This window comes from Gorilla gorilla, chromosome 2 (genome assembly GCF_029281585.2).
Source record: "Gorilla gorilla gorilla isolate KB3781 chromosome 2, NHGRI_mGorGor1-v2.1_pri, whole genome shotgun sequence".
Lineage (NCBI taxonomy): Eukaryota > Metazoa > Chordata > Mammalia > Primates > Hominidae > Gorilla > Gorilla gorilla.
This window is the reverse complement of record NC_086017.1, coordinates 50,225,078-50,242,572: the sequence shown is the minus strand read 5'-3', so window position 1 is coordinate 50,242,572 and position 17,495 is coordinate 50,225,078. Positions and strand designations below refer to the sequence as shown.

The 17,495-nt window shown below is 42.4% G+C and overlaps 1 long non-coding RNA gene and 1 pseudogene across 1 annotated transcript in view; both read left to right on the top strand.

The window, feature by feature from the left end:
- Window positions 1-7,987, top strand: part of LOC134758046 (uncharacterized) — a 77,886-nt gene extending 69,899 nt beyond the window's left edge. Inside the window, exon 3 of the long non-coding RNA XR_010132797.1 lies at window positions 7,900-7,987. This is a non-coding gene — a long non-coding RNA (uncharacterized lncRNA). The remainder of the gene's footprint in view (window positions 1-7,899) is intronic.
- A 3,579-nt stretch (window positions 7,988-11,566) lies between these two features.
- LOC134757972 (phosphoglycerate mutase 1-like) lies at window positions 11,567-17,495 on the top strand (annotated as a pseudogene).

The window sequence follows — 17,495 nt, the reverse complement described above, 5'->3', positions numbered from 1 at the left end:
GGGATTTCAACATATGAATTTTGGGGTGGGGAGACACAAGCATTCAGTCTATAGCAAGAGACATCATGAGATCAGGCTATGTGGTATCTCAGGTCAAGATTTATGGAGTCACTTTTATAAAGATGCACAGTATAGGATCCTCTGTGATAGAATATCTTGTTTTTGTCTATCCTGAAATTTTAGCTTTTATTCTGGGCAACCACCCCTCTCTGTCTTTTGGTTCAGCTGGGGCTGACCTTACCCCAGTCACTGCCTAACATTGAAGACAATACTGAGGAAGGCAGAGCTGAGGGCATCATTTGAGCTCCTAGATTCAGGTGTGACTGAAGACAGCTATAACTGTGAATCTTTAGTTTAATGAACATATAAACTGTCTTGTTATGCTTAAGTTAATTTGTGTTGTGTTTCTGGAACATGTGATCAAAACAGTCTGGACTAATAATACATGCTTCTATCTACATTACAAAATATTTTCTCATTCAACATACCCCCATCCCTGTAACTAACAGCCTACATCCCAAACAGCTGGGGAGGAGAGAAGATAGCTTACCTATGAAACCTGATTTTTCCTGCTGAATGAGAGATACTTATGCAGGGGAGGGTGCATGTCTTCAGGCATTTTATCTGATGATATCTGCATCTTTGAGCAGTATCTGAAAACCCCTTGTCCAGTTCAAAATATTCTACTTGACCTCTGGGACCAGAAAATACTGCACAGAATCCTAAAGCAACCTTTCTTATGTTTACCTCAGAGAAAAAGAAGTAGGAGTTATATTGAATGTGCTTAGGTAGATTTGGTTTAAATTGCTAAATAGATCAAGAAAAGGAAAATCACCCCGAAAACATAAAAACCTAGAACTGGTCAGCGAGATTTGGCCATAAAAAAGCTTTAATGAACTTTTCTTCCTAAGTAAGATAAACTAGTGGAGCCAACTCCATTTAGCTTCCCACTAGAGTAAGGCTTAGGAGACAATACAGTGAAAGAGCCACAACCCCACAATTCTAATGTGTCAGCCACAGCCCACTGAGTTCCCACATGGATCCAACAACTGAACATGAAGAACAGGGCAGCAGCAGTTTCGTTACAGGAAAAGAGGGGTATCAAGGTACCGTCCTCTTCACACTACGTACATTGTTCGTTATAACAAGAGTCCTGTGGTGGAAAAACAGACTGGGTAGAGAAAGTTGGTGCCACTGATTCTTTCTTTGGCTTCTTTGCCCTAACACTCAAATGCCTGGCTTCTTCTCCCTTTTTAGTTGAGTGCTTAATGTATTAAACTATGTGGAAGTACAAAGGAGCGTGTTAGTGACCATTTCTTTGGCCCAGATTTCGCTAAAGAAATCAGAAATGCCTTCTAGAACAATCTGGTTTGTCTCAACTCCATTTGAATATCTTGTTTTAAGGCCTGTGCTATCAAAAAATGCTTTGAGTTCCTGTAAAGTTGCCTGATAGACTCAGTGGAAAGGTTTTTGTTTTGCTTTTAAAGTAAACGAGAGAAATTGATTCCAGGTCGAGTTAAAGAAGGGCTTCATTAAGGAATCAAGTGATTTTCAGGGGTGAGTTATAGAGTGATGAATATTCCTTAATAATTGAGTCTCAGAGGCCAGGCGCAGTGGCTCATGCCTGTAATCCCAGCACTTTGGGAGGCTGAGGTGGACGGATCACCTGAGGTCAGGAGTTCAAGACCAGCCTGGCCAACATGGTGAAATCCTGCCTCTACTAAAAATATAAAAATTAGCTGGCCATGGTGGCACACACCTGTAGTCCCAGCTACTCAGGAGGCTGAGGCAGAAGTGCTTGAACCCAGGAGGCAGAGGTTGCAGTGAGCTGAGATCGCGCCACTGCACTCCAGCCTGTGTGACAGAGCAAGATGCCATCTCAAATAATAATAATAATTGAGTCTAAGAACTTATTGTGAAGATTTGACCAGAAAAGTGACAAAAATGGCTATCTGTGGGAAAGTTCTAATACACATGTTTTGGTTAAAAAATATTAGAAAGAAACAACCTAAACGTTCATAAATGATGATGAATGGACAAACAAATTGTGGTATATCCATATAATGAGATATTATTCAGAAATAATAGGAGAAAGGAAGGATGTATACATGCACAAAGTGGATAAACCTCAAAAGCCAGGCACAAAAGGTCACATATTGCATGATTCTATTTATGTGAAATACCCAGAATAGATCAATTCATAGAGACAGAAAACAGATTGCTGGTTGCTAGGCGCTGGAAGGAAGGGTATGGGGAGTAACTGCCTAATGGGTATGGGGTTTCCCTTTGGGGCAATGAAATGTTTTGAAACTAGATAGATGCAGTGGTTGTACAATATTGTGACTATTAAATGCCACTGAACTGTTTCCTCTAAATGGCTCATGTTATGATATGTGAATTTTATCTCAACAAAAACAACAAATGACAAGAAAGGGTATCCCTACCTCTATTATCAACCCTCTTAAGGAGCACGGCAGGGACAGGTGTATTTCCTGGGCTTAGTGCTGCAGTTGGAGCTTCTATCCCAGGCGTCATCCAGTCTGGGTAGGAGGAGCCTCTGGTTTGTGGTGTGATCCACCTTGATAGCCCTCCTTGGATCCCTGTTCTGAGCAAAGCTGCCTGGCCCCACGGCCCACTACCAGCAGTTTCCATCTATTCCTTGCCCTGAACAACTCCCAACATGGTATCCACTAATTTGTTGCCAATCTCCAGAATCACAAGCCTCAAAAATTAACAAACATGGGGTGGGGATGACAGTTCGAGGAAAAGAAATGTAAAGTCGTCAGAGGCCAGTGACTAAGAATAACTCACTGAATGCTTTCACACACTTTCATACACTAATTGTGAGAATGTAAATTGACTCAACAATTCTAGAAAGCAATTGAGCAATGTGTTTCCAAAGCCTTTAAAATGATCATATCCTTTGACCTAATTATTGCTCATCTATACATTTATTCTTAGGAAAGAGATGTTAATTAGACAAAGAATCAGCTACATGGAGGTTCATTCAGTGTTATTTATAATAGCAGAAAATTAGAGACAATCTAAAGCCCCCCAAAAGGGCAATATTGTGATATAACCATGAAATGCAATACTGCTTTGGTTCTCTAGCAATGATCACTTACTATCTCTCACGGAATTTGTGATCAGGAACTTAGGCAGCAGGGAGTAAGGCCTATTTCTACTCTGTAATGCCTGGGGCTTTAACTGGAAGACCTAAAGTCTGCTATCTTGGAAGACTTGTTTGCTCACGTGTTGGCAGATGCTGATATGAGCTAGAGGCCCAAGTGGGTCAGTCAGGTGGAACATTCACATATGGCCTTTCCATATAGACCTGACTTCCTCACAAATGTGGTTTGGTTCCAAAGGCAAAAAACAAAAAGTAAAAAACAGAGCCATGTTGTCTTTATGAACTAGCCTTGGAAGGCACACAGCATCACTTATGCCACATTCTATTGACTGTAGCAGTTACAAAAGTCTGGCCAGGTTCAAAGGGAGGAAACATAGACCTCACTTCTTGATGGAAGCACGTGAATGTCACACTGTAAGAAGAGCATGTGGATGGCAGATATGTGGATGTGGGTATATTTGGAAAATACGGTGTGACTGTAACTAGTCATATCTTAAAAGAATATCTAATGGTGTGGAAAAATGTCCATTATATGTTACAAAATTAAAAAGTCAGTTTACAAAGCACTATGTATAGTATAAGCCCACTTTGAATGAAAAACATATAGTCACAAATACTAACAGTGGTTCTGTTAGGTAAACAGGAGCCCAGGAGAGCCAGAGTAACATCATTTTAATATCAGCTCCCTCTTGGGACTAACAAGACACATTCCTTGTGGGTCATGACACATAGTCATAAGATATTCACCATTGAGGAAACAGTTTAAAGATACCTGCAAGGACACACTCCTACAACAATGGAAAGTCCAGATGTCCCAATACCCATGACCATATATGCTTTCAAGATAATTATGCTTTGATGTAATTGCACACTAAAATGTCAAGGATCATTTTATTTTTTATTTTTCCTTCTTTCTCTTTTTTTAGAGACAGGGTCTCACTATATTGCCCAGGCTGGTCTCAAACTCCTGGGCTCAACTGATCCTCCTGCCTTGGCCTATCAAAGTGCTGGGATTATAGAAGGATAGTTTTCTTTAACTCAACAGAGTAATAAATTTTGCTATGCTGTCAGCCTACCTGCATGTAGACATACCTTAGCTTAGCTTTTACATAGACTAGACCCTATATAAGAAAAACTTCAAAACAAAGACAAGGCAGTCTTCCTTTTGCTTTCTGAGGATGCCCTACTCTGTAACTGAGTAGCTTTCAATAAACTATCTCTTCTCACTGCACTCTGCGATGTGCCTTGAATTCCTTCTTGTGTGAGATCTAAGAACCCTCTCTTGGGGCCTGGAATCAATATCCCTTTTCCAGCAACAGTTCTTTCTAGGATGTGGAATAACAGGAAATGTTTAATTTCATCTTTATTTTCTATATTTTCCAACATTTCCAAAATAAACACATATTAATTTTGTAATTAGATAATAAAATAAAAATAAAAATACCTAGTCAATTTCTTTTTTGAGACAGAGTTTCACTCTGTTGCCCAGGCTGGAGTGCAGTGGTGCAATCTCGGCTCACTGCAACCGCCACCTCTAGGATTCAAGCCATTCTCCTGCCTCAGCCTCCCAAGTAGCTGGGATTACAGGCATGCGCCACCATGCCTAGCTAATTTTTATATTTTTAGTAGAGATGGGGTCTCACCATGTTGGCCAAGCTGGTCTTGAACTCCTGACCTCAAATGATTCACCTGCCTTGGCCTCCCAAAGTGCTGGGATTACGGGAGTGAGCTACCATGCCCGAACATTTTTTTTTTTTTTTTTTTTTTAATGAGCTGCTCTGCCTTAGGATACTTTAGAGATTCTTTACCTTAGTGTGTCATGTATCTTCTGCCCCACATTTCAGAGAATGGTAGGTTTTCCTCATGTTGAAGGCCAATCCCACAGCTAGCACGCCTGTTCTTGCCTTCACTGAGGGACTTTACTCAATTGGTTACTCCCTGTCTCTCCACTGTCTTCATCCTCTTCTTTAATCCTTGATCTTGCCTCCTGGTTTAAAGGTATTTTTGAGTGCCCAAACTTTAAGAATTAAAATATTTATTTCACTTCAATATCTACTACTCTACCTCTGCTCTGGAAAGAATCATCTATACTGGCTTTCTCTATTTTGTCACTTCCAATTCTTTTCTCAGCTCTCCACAATATGCTTTCTGGCCTCACTACTCAATTTAAACTGCCCTGGGAAGGGTCAACAGTGGCTGCTGGATTATTAAATCCAGTGGAACCAGAGGTCACAAACTGGGGTCTGTGGGCGTGCTCTTGTCCATGGATGGATTTCTCTTGGGCTTCATAGTGCTTTCAAATTTTTGAGTTGATTTCAACATTCAAAAATTGGGAAAGTCCATATAAAAATGCAGAATTCCAGCGTCTCTTTAAAAATTGGAAGCTCTAACAATACTGGCCCCACCTTCTTGCATGGAAACAGCCTCTTGAGTAGACTAGTAGCTTCCTCCCAAAGAGGATACCTGCTTTCCAGGGCCCCTTAGGCCCCACTTGGGTTTGGCCTGTAGATATTTGATCACATTGGCTTTTGGCTTATGGATATTTGGGTTTTAGGCCTTCACGTTTATTAAAATTAACTTGTGTCATTATCATCAAGGTTAAGACTAAAATTGTGTCTTCGTTAGTGTTCCTCCAAAAGCAGACACTGAGACTAGGATTGGGTGCAAGTAGTTTATCTGAAAAGTGATTCCTAAAAGCTTGGTGAGAGAGAAGGGAAGTGAGTCAGAGAAGAATGAAAGCCAATACAAGGTGAATTAATGAGCTGGAGGCTAGGGCAGTCACCTGGGGCTCCCTCCTGGGGGACCTTCTGAGAGACATTCTGAGAGAAGAAGTGGAACCAATAGTTGAGAAAGCTGGGGTGTTTGTCCACCAGCTCCTGTCCCTCATTGGAACCACTCCTGGAGCATTAACTCCCTGGCACTTCCGGGCAGTCCTGCTGACTTGCCGCACATGCCCACAGCCAGAGAAGGGCCTGTCAGAGACATGCAGATGTGTAGGGTAGGAAGCTGCGGGCCTGTGGGAACTGTAGGTGACTGCCAGGTGCACAGTGGGCAGGGCCCTGACAATGTCTACAGAAAGCTGATTTCATCTCATTTCCCCATCATGCCTGGCACGGAGTTAGCACTTCATAAATGTGAGTGGTTGGAAGTTCTTGGTTTTCTTATGCTTCCCCTGATTACTTCTTATCGGAAATGAGATGAAGTTAAATGGGTAATTGTATAATCCTAGTTTGTTTGAGTCTCCCTCTGTAGTTGGGGCAGGGAGGGGAGGGGAGGAATTACTGAAATCATCCATTCTCTGCCTATAGGCAGATCACAGCTTTCCTTGAGAGCACTCTTGTTGGTTCCCTGAGTACAGTGTTGGATTTAATAGTCAGGAAAGCCTATTTTTACTTGGTGATGCCTCTGGGTGTTCTTCTGCAAGGTTCTGGCCTGGGTCCAAGTTGCTGTGGCACTGATTCCCAGCAGCATGTGGCCACAAGGATAAGGCATGAGTGAATTAAAGTTTAATTAAAGGTGAAACTCCAATATGGATGGAGCTGGCTGTCTCCTGCTGGGTAATTAGTGAGGCGAGGGTTTGAAAGGGCAGCACAAAGATCCCCGCTGATGTCAGACGCTCCTCCTAGGTATGTCCTCTTGGGCAGTTTTGTGGAACACCTTTTTTCCTCCCTGGCAGTAGAATAGAAAGATGTTGTAAACTAGTAGTGGAAACAAAGAACACCAATGTGGGTGGCCTGGGGTGGCAAATGCGAGTGGCTTCTCATAGGTTCATCATCGAATCGGTTACCATGACTTGCAGGCTCCTCCTCCTGAGTCCTTCAAGCAGCCATCTGGGAAAGACCAGGTGGAAAGGCGTTCTTGGGCACAGACCTAACTTTCATGGGTGTCAATGAGCGTTTTGTCCCGTGGTCTCCCTATTCTGGTGTAGGTGGGAAGTGGAGGAGGGTCAATTTCTCAGCTTCTGTCCCCTTCAGGGGATGTACTCAGAGCTGCGTGTTAGACTTCCCTGACCATTTTATCCAAAGTAGAACCAGGCTCCAAGGACCCCAGGAAATGGAGTGCATGGACCTTCACAGTAATATCAGCAGTGCTAACAATAACTATACCGACGAAGTTCAGCAAGCACTCACTGTGCAGAGTGCAAGCTCAGGCAGTTATGCATCATCACTCACTCATTCACTCCTCCCCGCAACACCGCAGCTCTGCCGGCACTTGCGTCTTCCTTTTCACTCTCCAGGCCTAGTGCTCTCACAAGGCCAGCTGAAACAAATCTCTGGCTTGCTCATTGCTCTGCTCTCCTCAGGGTCCCTCATGATCCCTCCTTTCAGACAGCTGCAGCTCCTACCACCAACGGCTGGATTATTTTCTTATTTCCCATCTCAAATTTCTGAAAGCAAGAACATCCCAGTCTGCTGGGACCTGAGACTTATGCAGTTTTAGAGACCCCCTTTAAGAGAGGAATAAAAGCATATGAATGAATGCAATACTAGGCTCAGGGGCAAGGAGGAGGCCTGGACAGGTGAGGCACCAGAAAGTCCCAGTGTGTTTGTTTCAGGGTGAGTCGGCCTCTGCTAGAATCTAATAATACGTTTTTATTCTGGTGGTTGGGGTGGAGTGGGGTGACAAGCCATGGTACCAAACCCAGTTATTAAAAGCTGGTGCATTTGAGCATGGTCCCTGTCTCTGATGTTCTCCTCTCAACCACGCAAGGAGGCCCGGTCTTCCAGAGTGGACTCAGCCACCTCACCATTTCATGTGTATTCATCCAGAAACCGGTCTTGGGAGAAACTTCCCTGGGGCCTTGGGCTAAGAAGCACGCACTCCATGGAGTTCTGCAGGCCAAGGTGCAGACATGAGGTAGGGAATCGTCAGTGGTCATTTGGTGTCCCATACATTCCTTGTTCCTTGTGTGTATAGCTCCCTTAAAGATGTTATGGAGATAAGGGATGGCTGGACCCAGCCAAGTTGGGGGCATTTGTAGGGTTCATGGACCCAGGCCAAATTGTTATCTTAAAACTACTGAAATCTTTCCATGGTTCCTAACACCCATCTCTGATTATTTCCCTAGCATAGGTGCCTGAATGTGAAAAGATATGAACATTTTAAGGAGCTTGACATAAAGTTTCATTTGTATGAAATTCATTCAAATTCATTCAAATGTCATTTCAGAAAGTCGTACCAATTCACATTTTCTCCAAAGAGATGTGCGTTTCCACTGTACAGTGGCTTCACCAACAATGGATGCCACCATTTAAAATAATTTCACTTATTGTTTTTTCTCTATATACAAAAGTAATAATGATGTTCTTTATAAAAGTTTTAATGTTGACAGAAATATACAACTGAGAAAATGAAAGCCCTCCCATTCCTCCTATTCCCTTGGGTAACAAATGCAGAGTGGCTTCTCCTAGGTTCATCATCAAATCGGGCACCATGACTTCCAGGATCCTCCTCCTGGGTCCCTTAAGCAGCCATTTGGGAAAGACCAGGTGCAAAAAGGTTCTTGGGCATAGACCTGACTTTCATGGGTGTCAATGAGCGTTTTGCTCCCAACTATCCAGAGATAACCCCCATAAACCATTAGATGAATATTTATTTATGCAGATATCTTCTGCGTTTATGTTATGATGGAATTTTGGGGCTTTGTTTTTTAAACAAAATGATGTCACACCAGATATACTTCTTCAAAACTAGCGTTTTTAGTGTTCCATATGGATTTCTTCTGGGCCCTCTTTATACATTCCTAAAGAAACTCATTCATTCATGGCTTTAAAAATATTCTGTGGGCTGATACCTCCTGAATTTATGTCTTCTCTGAGCTCCAGACTTACAAATCCAACTAGTTGCTTGACATCTCTGATTGGATGTCTCTTAGGCATTTAAAACTTAACATGTTCAGGGTAGGTGTGATGTCTCACACCTGTAATCCCAGCACTTTGGGAGGTTGAGGTGGGAGGAACACTTGAGCTCAGGATTTTAAGACCAGTTGGGCAACATAGTGAGACCCTGTCTCTATTAAAAAAAAAAAAAATTCAACATGTTCAAAATGGAATTCTTGTTTCCACTCCTCAATCCTGTCTTTCTACCCCAGCCTCCCTCATTTTAATAATGTCACTCCCAGCCACCCAATTTCTAAAGATAAAATCCTGGAAGTCATCTTTTCCTTGCCACTTATGGCCAACACAACAGCAAGTCCTGTTAGTTCTATCTCCAAGCGAGTCTCTTGTCCACCCACTTCTCTGCCTCTTTACCACCATCATTCCACGTGTACCATTGCAGTAGCCTCTCATTGGCCTTTTCGCCTCTGCTCTTGCTTCCTGTACGTTCCTCTCTCTGACTAACAGCCATAATCAGCTTCTTAGAATAAATCCAATTGTTCTGCTCCCATGCTTGGAACTCATCAATGCCCTCAGATAGCATTCATGCATCTTGCCATGGTCTGTGAGGCCCTGTCTAATTGGCTTGCTTCTCAGCTTCACTCCTCTCATGCCAACCTATGTCCCCATCCTGTGCTCCAATCACTCAGGTCCACTGCTTTCTCACGGGAAGACTTTGCGTTTGCCAAGCCCTCCTTCTGAAGCTTGCCACCTCCCACTCTTTGCCTGCCTAAATCCTTTTCAGTTCTCATTGATTTAACCATTCTCCTGTTGTTTCAAAATTTTCAGTGTTATAAACAATAGTGCATTGAACATCTGAATGCATTCAATTTTGTCCCACGGCTTGATTGTTTACTTGTCATAAATTCCCAGAAGTGAATTGCTAGAGGGAAGGGAATTCTTATGTTAAATTTTGGTGTGCACAACATTGTAATGTCTTCGTGATCCTGCTGATTTTCCTCCCTATATTCATCCTCCCAGGAGAAGCAGACCCCAGATGAGGGTTTCAGTGCATGTGGTTTCCCCTGTTACCAAGCAGGAAGCCCCACTCCCTGACTTCCAGGAGTGCAGATACCGCTTGGATGGAAGCCTGGAGGCCCCTCCAGGCCTGCCTGCAGCCCTCTGAGTCAAGGGCTTTGTAGGGGTCTGTTTGGTGACTGGTCTTCCCCACTTTCTCCTTCTTCCATCTTTCACTAGAGTGTTGAAGCTGTCTTTCTAGGCTGCCTTTGGCCCCATCCTTATGATAGATAACAGAAAAATGCTGCTGTTTCAGATAGATAGAGGGTACCTTTTTCTAGTTTCCAGAATGAAGGCAGGTTTTTCCATATTTTTATATTCTGTAGGCTAGTGTTTCAAACATGCCTGATCTCAAGAATCCTTCTGAGCACTTGTTAAAAATGTAAGCCCCTCTCCTCCACAGAGATTCGAGTTCAGGATCTGGGAGATGACAGGTCTTAAGAGTTTGTGTTTTTCACAGTGTCCTGGTAATTTTAATGATCAAGGAAGTTTAGAAAATGATTCCATAGGTCATTTCCATGAGGCACTAGAAGTAGCTCCAGGTGTTCAACTCCAGTATTCACACTGCCATTTTATGCGTAAGTCTCACATTTCCTAAAAAGCATAACCAAGCACTTTCTATGGCAAGGCATTGAATTTGATGCCATACACATCATCTCATTTTGTGCTGAGAATAGTCATTCTGATCCGAGGCACAATTATCCTTAAGTTGTTGCTGAGAAAACTGAGGCTGTGAGAGACTGGCTGGCTTTGGCTTGATCAGGCCATAAAGCTGGAAAGTGGTAGAGCCCGAATCTGAATCCGGGGCTTCTGATTCTGAGTCCTGGCATGGCAGGCCAGGTCTCACTAACAGCTGAACAGGCAAGCCTCCATGACAACTGTGGCGGCACTGACTGAGTGGTTAGGTTAAATATTAAAAGCTAATAGAGCCAGTCTCCTTATGCAAAGGCTGGAATGTAACAAAGCCCACCAAGAGTTTTGCCTAGGCCTTTCCTGGGCCTTGAAGCCTGACACGATAATGAAGGAATTCTTAACCGGACCCATGTAGGATTAAACAAGTTTTATTGGGGGTCTGAAGAAACTCCCCAGACCTCCACAGACAAGTTTTACTGGGCAGGGGGGTGGGGAGGATGGTCTAAAGGAACTCCTCAAACCTCCATGATTTAGCAGGAGACAAGATAAGGGTAATCACTCCGGCATCTGGAGCCATCTAGATTAAGTAAATTTACTGAGGCTCCAGAGAAAGGTCTTCAAAACTCAGACCTTAGTTATATTAGAAGAAGTTAACCACTTATGTCTTTAGATGAATGCACTTACACATAGACATATAGCTTAGAAGGTATATAAACAATGGAAAGCTTTGTAATTTTAAGTTGGTCTGGCTACCTGGTTACAGAAATAAATTCTCTTCTCTCCCAGTTCATCTGCATCTCATTACTGGGCCTTGAGAATAAGCAGCCCGACCCTGGGTTTGATCCGGTAACACTGGGGCATCTCTGAATCAACCACATTGATGCCTGTCATTATGCCACTCTGCACTGCCATGAACCTCTACTCCTCAGAATGTGGCCTGCAAACCCAGATGGCCGGTATCCCCTGGGAGCTTGTTAAAAATGCGGAGCCTTGGGCCACTCCAGGCCTCCTGAGTCGGAATCTGCATTTTAATAAACTTGCCTGGTGACTCTCATTCATATTAAAGAATAAGAAGCCCTCAGGAGGCTGCAGAGGGATTGGAGCTCAGGTCACTTAAGAGAGAGAGAGAAGGGGAATGAGTGTGTGTGTGTGTGTGGGGGGCGGGTGTGTGTATGTGTGTGTGTGTGTACTTGTGCACACAGGCATATGTGTAGTTTGGAAAGGTCTAACAGCTCAGAGGCACCATGTCTTCCCTCAGATAACATCACTTCCACATCCTATTTGTTGGAAAATTGTTCCCAACTAAAGGCTAAGATTTTTAACTCTTGAAATTGAGTTATGTGCGGACTGCTCATTTGTGATCCAAAACGTCAGCCGAGAGACTGCACCAAGAGAAACCTCTCCAGGGAATGGCTGAGTAGCTTTCGCAAACATAGGGACACAGGAAAGCAAGTGCTTCTTCCTTCTGGGAGGTTTCTAGACTTCTGGAATGAGAGGTCCCCTGAGGGTGCATTGCCAGACATTTCTCTGCATCTTTAAAACCAGAGTTTTTATTTGTTATGTTTTTTTCTTGAGTGCCTAGAGGATCTGAGAGTTTAGCCAGTATCATATAACCTCTCAACTCTTCTGATGTTGGACCTTTTCTCTGAAACAAACTCAAAGACAAGCAAGCAAATTAGATGACTACAGCATACAAAACATACAGGCTGGACCTAAATGGGTCAATAGCACCATCTCTTGGCCATGTGTGAGTACTGCATCTACCAGTTTTCAACTAGTGAAAGTACAAAACACACCTGTGGATTTGCGGTTAACTAAAGCAGAGTAAAAATATCCCTGCCACACTGTGAGGCATAGAAACACCCAAGATAATGAGAAAGTGGAAAGTTAATGCTGTCTTCAAGGAAATCAGTTAACACCTGATTATATCCACATGCAATATTTGAATTAGTTTTGCCACAAGTAGTGAAAACGAACAAGGTTGAGGAGGATGCCAACAGCACTGCATATTTCTGAAGGCTTTGAGCAGGGCGATAGACCATAGAGCTCCCCAAGGAGTGGAGGACACCTTATTAAACAGGCATTAGAAAATGGTTGTATGTAGGCCGGGCGCGGACGCTCACGCCTGTAATCCCAGCACTTTGGGAGGCCAAGGCGGGCGGATCATGAGGTCAGGAGATCGAGACCGTCCTGGCTAACACGGTGAAACCCTGTCTCTACTAAAAATACAAAAAATTAGCCGGGCGCGGTGGCGGGCGCCTGTAGTCCCAGCTACTCGGGAGGCAGAGGCAGGAAAATGGCGTGAACCCAGGAGGCGGAGCTTGCAGTGAGCCGAGATCGTTCCACTGCACTCCAGCCTGAGCGACAGAGCGGGTCTCCGTCTCAAAAAAAAAAAAAAAAAAAGAAAGAAAGAAAAGAAAATGTTCGCACGTGAATGTTAACAAAAATACTGAATATCAAAATCTGCAGGCTGCGCAAGGGAAATTTACATCCGTACGTGCTTATAATCGAAAAGAAGTTAAAAGTTAACGGGCTAAGCAACTAAATTGAGAAGTTACAAAAAGAATATGCAAAGAAAGTAGGAGGAAGAAAACTCATAAGGGAAGAAACTAATAAAACAGAAAATAAGCATGTAATAGGAAGAATCACTAAAGCTAGAGGTTGGTTTTTTGAAAAGATGAAAGAATAAAAACTGATAAGCCTCTGGCAACACTGATCAAGAAAAAAAAAAAAGAGAAAAGTTGCCAAAAAAAAAAAAAAAATTGGAGCTATAACTACAAAGGGTTAGTCCCAGGGTTCCACAGCTCTGCTTGTAAAAAGACAATTGAAATTCCACATTAGATCTCACCCTTTCACATTTTCATATCCTTTCCTCTTTGATTTCCATAAAGATAGCATGACCAATGTTTTCTCCCTTGATATGTAATAATGAAAAGCTAACATTTGTTAAATGCATATTATGTGCAAAGCACTATGCAATAAAATCCCCACAATGAGTCCCTGAGGCTATCATCATCATCTCCACTTTACAGGTATGGAAACAGAGGCTTGGGAGATATATCTCCACTTTATATATATGGAAATGGAGATATCTCTCAGTTTGTTAGAAATCAACAAACTGAGGCTTGTTGATTTCTAATATGGCACAGCTAGAAATCAACAGCACCAGGATTTTGACTGGGCGGTCAGGGTTTAGAGTGTCTCCTGTCACAGGAGCTGACAGCAGAGCCAGGACAGAATCTAGGCCTTTTAGCAAAAAGTCCTCATGACACCAACACTGCCTGTGCCAAAAAGGCAATTCTGAATGATGTTTTATTTTTTTCTCTCCCTCTCTAAATTGAACAAGGATGTGCATTGCAACTCTGGAATCCATGGAGGCAATTTCGGTCTTTGGACACAGGCACTAACATGGCCCTGACCACCTGGGGAAAATATCCGAGGACCTTAAGGCCAAGTGGCCTCTAACTCAGGTCTCTCTCTGGCATGCTTTGGAAATGTCTCTCTAAATAGGCTTTTGTCCACTGCTACTGGGCTAACCTACTTTTAGGGGCTTCAGGTTAAAACCTGAGGCCAACTGTGGTGCTGCAAATACTATTTTAATTGGAATGAGCTGCTTAATCAAAAGTTCTTGGTTCAGTGTGTGGTTCCTTCAAGTGCCATGATTCCTGTGTCACATTAAATCCAGGGTCAGCAAACTGTGGATCTCAGACTAAATTCTGTCCTACCTATTGTTTTCATATGGTCCAAAAAGTATAGTTAACTATAGTTAAGAAAGGAATTATCCCCCATTTAAAAATGGTTAGTGAAAAAAAATCAAAAGGTGAATAGTATTTTGTGACATCTGAAAATTATATAAAATTGCAATTTTAGTGTCTATAAATAAAGTTTTATTGGAACACAGCCACATTCATTCATTTATATACTCTATGACAGTTTCTTGCTTCAATGGCAGAGTTGAGTATTTGCAGCAGAGATCATACAACCTGTGAGCCTAAAATATTTACTATTAATATTTACAGAAAAAGTTTGTTAAAGTATCATTACAGAAATTTATTTTATTTTATTTTTTCCTATTCAACTTTTATTTTGAATTCAGGGGGTACAAGTGCAGGTTTGTGACCTGGGTATACTGTGTGATGCTGAAGTTTGGGGTACAAATAATTCTGTCACTCAGGTGCTGAGCACAGTACCCAACAGTTAGTTTTTTGACCCTTGCCCTTCTCCCTTCCTCCCTACTCTAGTAGTCCCCAGTGTCTATTGCTGCCATTGTTATGCCATGAGTACCTGATGTTTAGCTCCCACTTATAAGTGAGAACATGTGGTATTTGGTTTTCTGTTCCTGCTTTAATTTTCTTAGGATAATGGCCTCCAGCTGCATCCATGTTGTTGCAAAGGACATGATTTCATTCTTTTATATGGCTCCGTAGTATTCCATGGCGTATATATGCCACATTTTCTTTATCCAATCCACTGTTGATGGGCACCTAGGTTGATTCCATGACTTTGCTATTGTGAATAGTGCTGCAGTGAACATGTGAGTGTATGTGTCTTTTCGGTAGAATGATTTGCTTGCTTTTGGATGAACACACAGTAATGGGATTGCTGAGTCAAATGGTAGTTCTGTTTTAAATCTCCAAACTGCTTTCCACAGTAGTTAAACTAATTTACATTCCCACCAACAGTATTATAAGTGTTCCCGTTTCTCCACAGCCTCACCAACATCTGCTGTTTTTTGACTTTTTAATAATGACCATTGTGACTGCGGTGGGATGGTATCTCATTGTGGTTTTGATTTGCATTTCTCTTATGATTAGTGACGTTAAGCATTTTGTCATGTTTGTTGGCCGCTTGTATGTCTTCTTTTGAAAAGTGTCTTCTCATGTCTTTTGCCCATTTTTTAATGCAGTTCTTTGTTGTTGTTTTTTTTTTTTGCGTGTTTAATTATTTAAGTTTCTTATAGATTCTGGATATTAGACCTTTGTTGGGTGCATAGTTTGCAAATATTTTCTTCCATTCTGTAGGTTGTCTTGTCTGTTTACTCTGCTAACAGTTTCCTCTGCTGTGCAGAAGCTCTTTACCTCTCATTTGTCAAATTTTTTTGTTGTTGCAATTGCTTTTGAGGACTTTGTCATAAATTCTTTCCTAAGGCCCATGTCCAGCGTGGTATTTCCTAGGCTTTCTTCTAGGATTCTTATACTAATTTAGATTTAATAGAAACCCATAGCAAGAAAAACAAGAAAAAGAAAACATTTTCAAAATAAATGTTGTTTACGTTTACATATTTTTAAATTCTCTCTCTCTCTTTTCCTAGCAGAGGAAAACCCAATCATTGTGAGACTGCAAACACCCGGGCAGCTTACTTGGGTTTTATCATGGAGCTGCTCTGCCCTCAGGCATTTGGGGAGAAGGACTGTGGCTCAGGCTGGGATTTTAGGAGCCAGGTTGAGTGACATAGTCGGGCTAGGTAGTTTATAGTGTTGGTATAAAGATGAGACTGGGATACCATGAGCTGGGAAGATGGCTAGGGCATTCAGTAACTCCTGATTCAAGACCTCCCAACAAGGTTCCTGAGAAAAACCTATGTACAGGACACAGCCTCAGATGAGAGGCAAAATGATACTTTGTAACTAGCTGAACTGGAAGAGACATGGACAAGCCAAAACAATCTTGGAAAAGAACAAAGTTAGAGGACTCACATTCCCAATTTCAAACTCACTACAAAGTTGCAGTAATTAAGACAGTGTGGTTTTGGCATAAAGATACATAAACAGATCAATGAAATAGAATTGCAAGTCCAGAAATAAACTCTCATCTACGGCCAATTGATTTTCAATAAGGGTGCCAGGATGATCCAATGGGCGAAAGACTAGTGTTTTTAACAAATGGTGCTGGAATAACTGGTTATCTACATGCACAAGCATGAATTTGGATTCCTAACTTATACCAATACACAAAAGTTAATTGAGACTGGACCAAAGACTTAAATGTAAGACCTAAAACTACATTCCTAGAAGAAAACACGTGAATGAGGAATGACTGCTAATGGGTACAACGTTTCTTTGGGGGGTGATGAAAATATTCCACAACTGATTGTAGTGGTTGTACAACTTTAGGAATATACTAAAACCACACTGGACTGTACACTTTAAATAGCTGAATTTTTTGCTAGGTGAATTATATCTCAATAAAGCTGTTTAAAAAGACCTTGTGGCAGTGGCCTAGATGGATCTGGGTTGATCAGCCTGATACTTTTCTGTGAGGCGTGGTGGCTTGGACAGTGGAAGAAAAAGCCATCTGGACCGTCTGCACAGTGCTGGATGCCATTGACCAGATGTGGATGCCTGTAATGAGGACTTGGAAGTAGTGCCACTATGGGGTTCTAATTGGTCTTAATAAAGCAGAAGCTGCTGTCAAGCATGAGGAGGCCTTGGTAAAGATCTGGAAGTGCTCCTATGATGTCTCATCACCTCTGATGGAGCCCAACCATCCCGTCTAAGGCAACACTAGTGAGAATGATCAGCTACCCTCCTGTGAAAGTCTGAAGGACACTACTGCCATAGCTCTGCCCTTTTGGAAAGAAGAGATAGTTTCCTAGATCAAGGAGGGGAAATGGGTGCTGATTGCAGCTGATGGCAACAGCTTTCGGGGCATTGTCGAGCAGCTGGAGGGTGTCTCTGAAGAGGCTTCATGCAGCTGGACCTGCCAGCTGGTATTCCCATTGTCTATAGATTGGACAAGAACTTGAAGCCCACCAAGCCCATGTAGTTCCCGGGGGAGATGAAGAGACTGTGCATAAAACCATGGAAGCTATGGCTGTTGGGAGCAAGGTCAAGAAATAA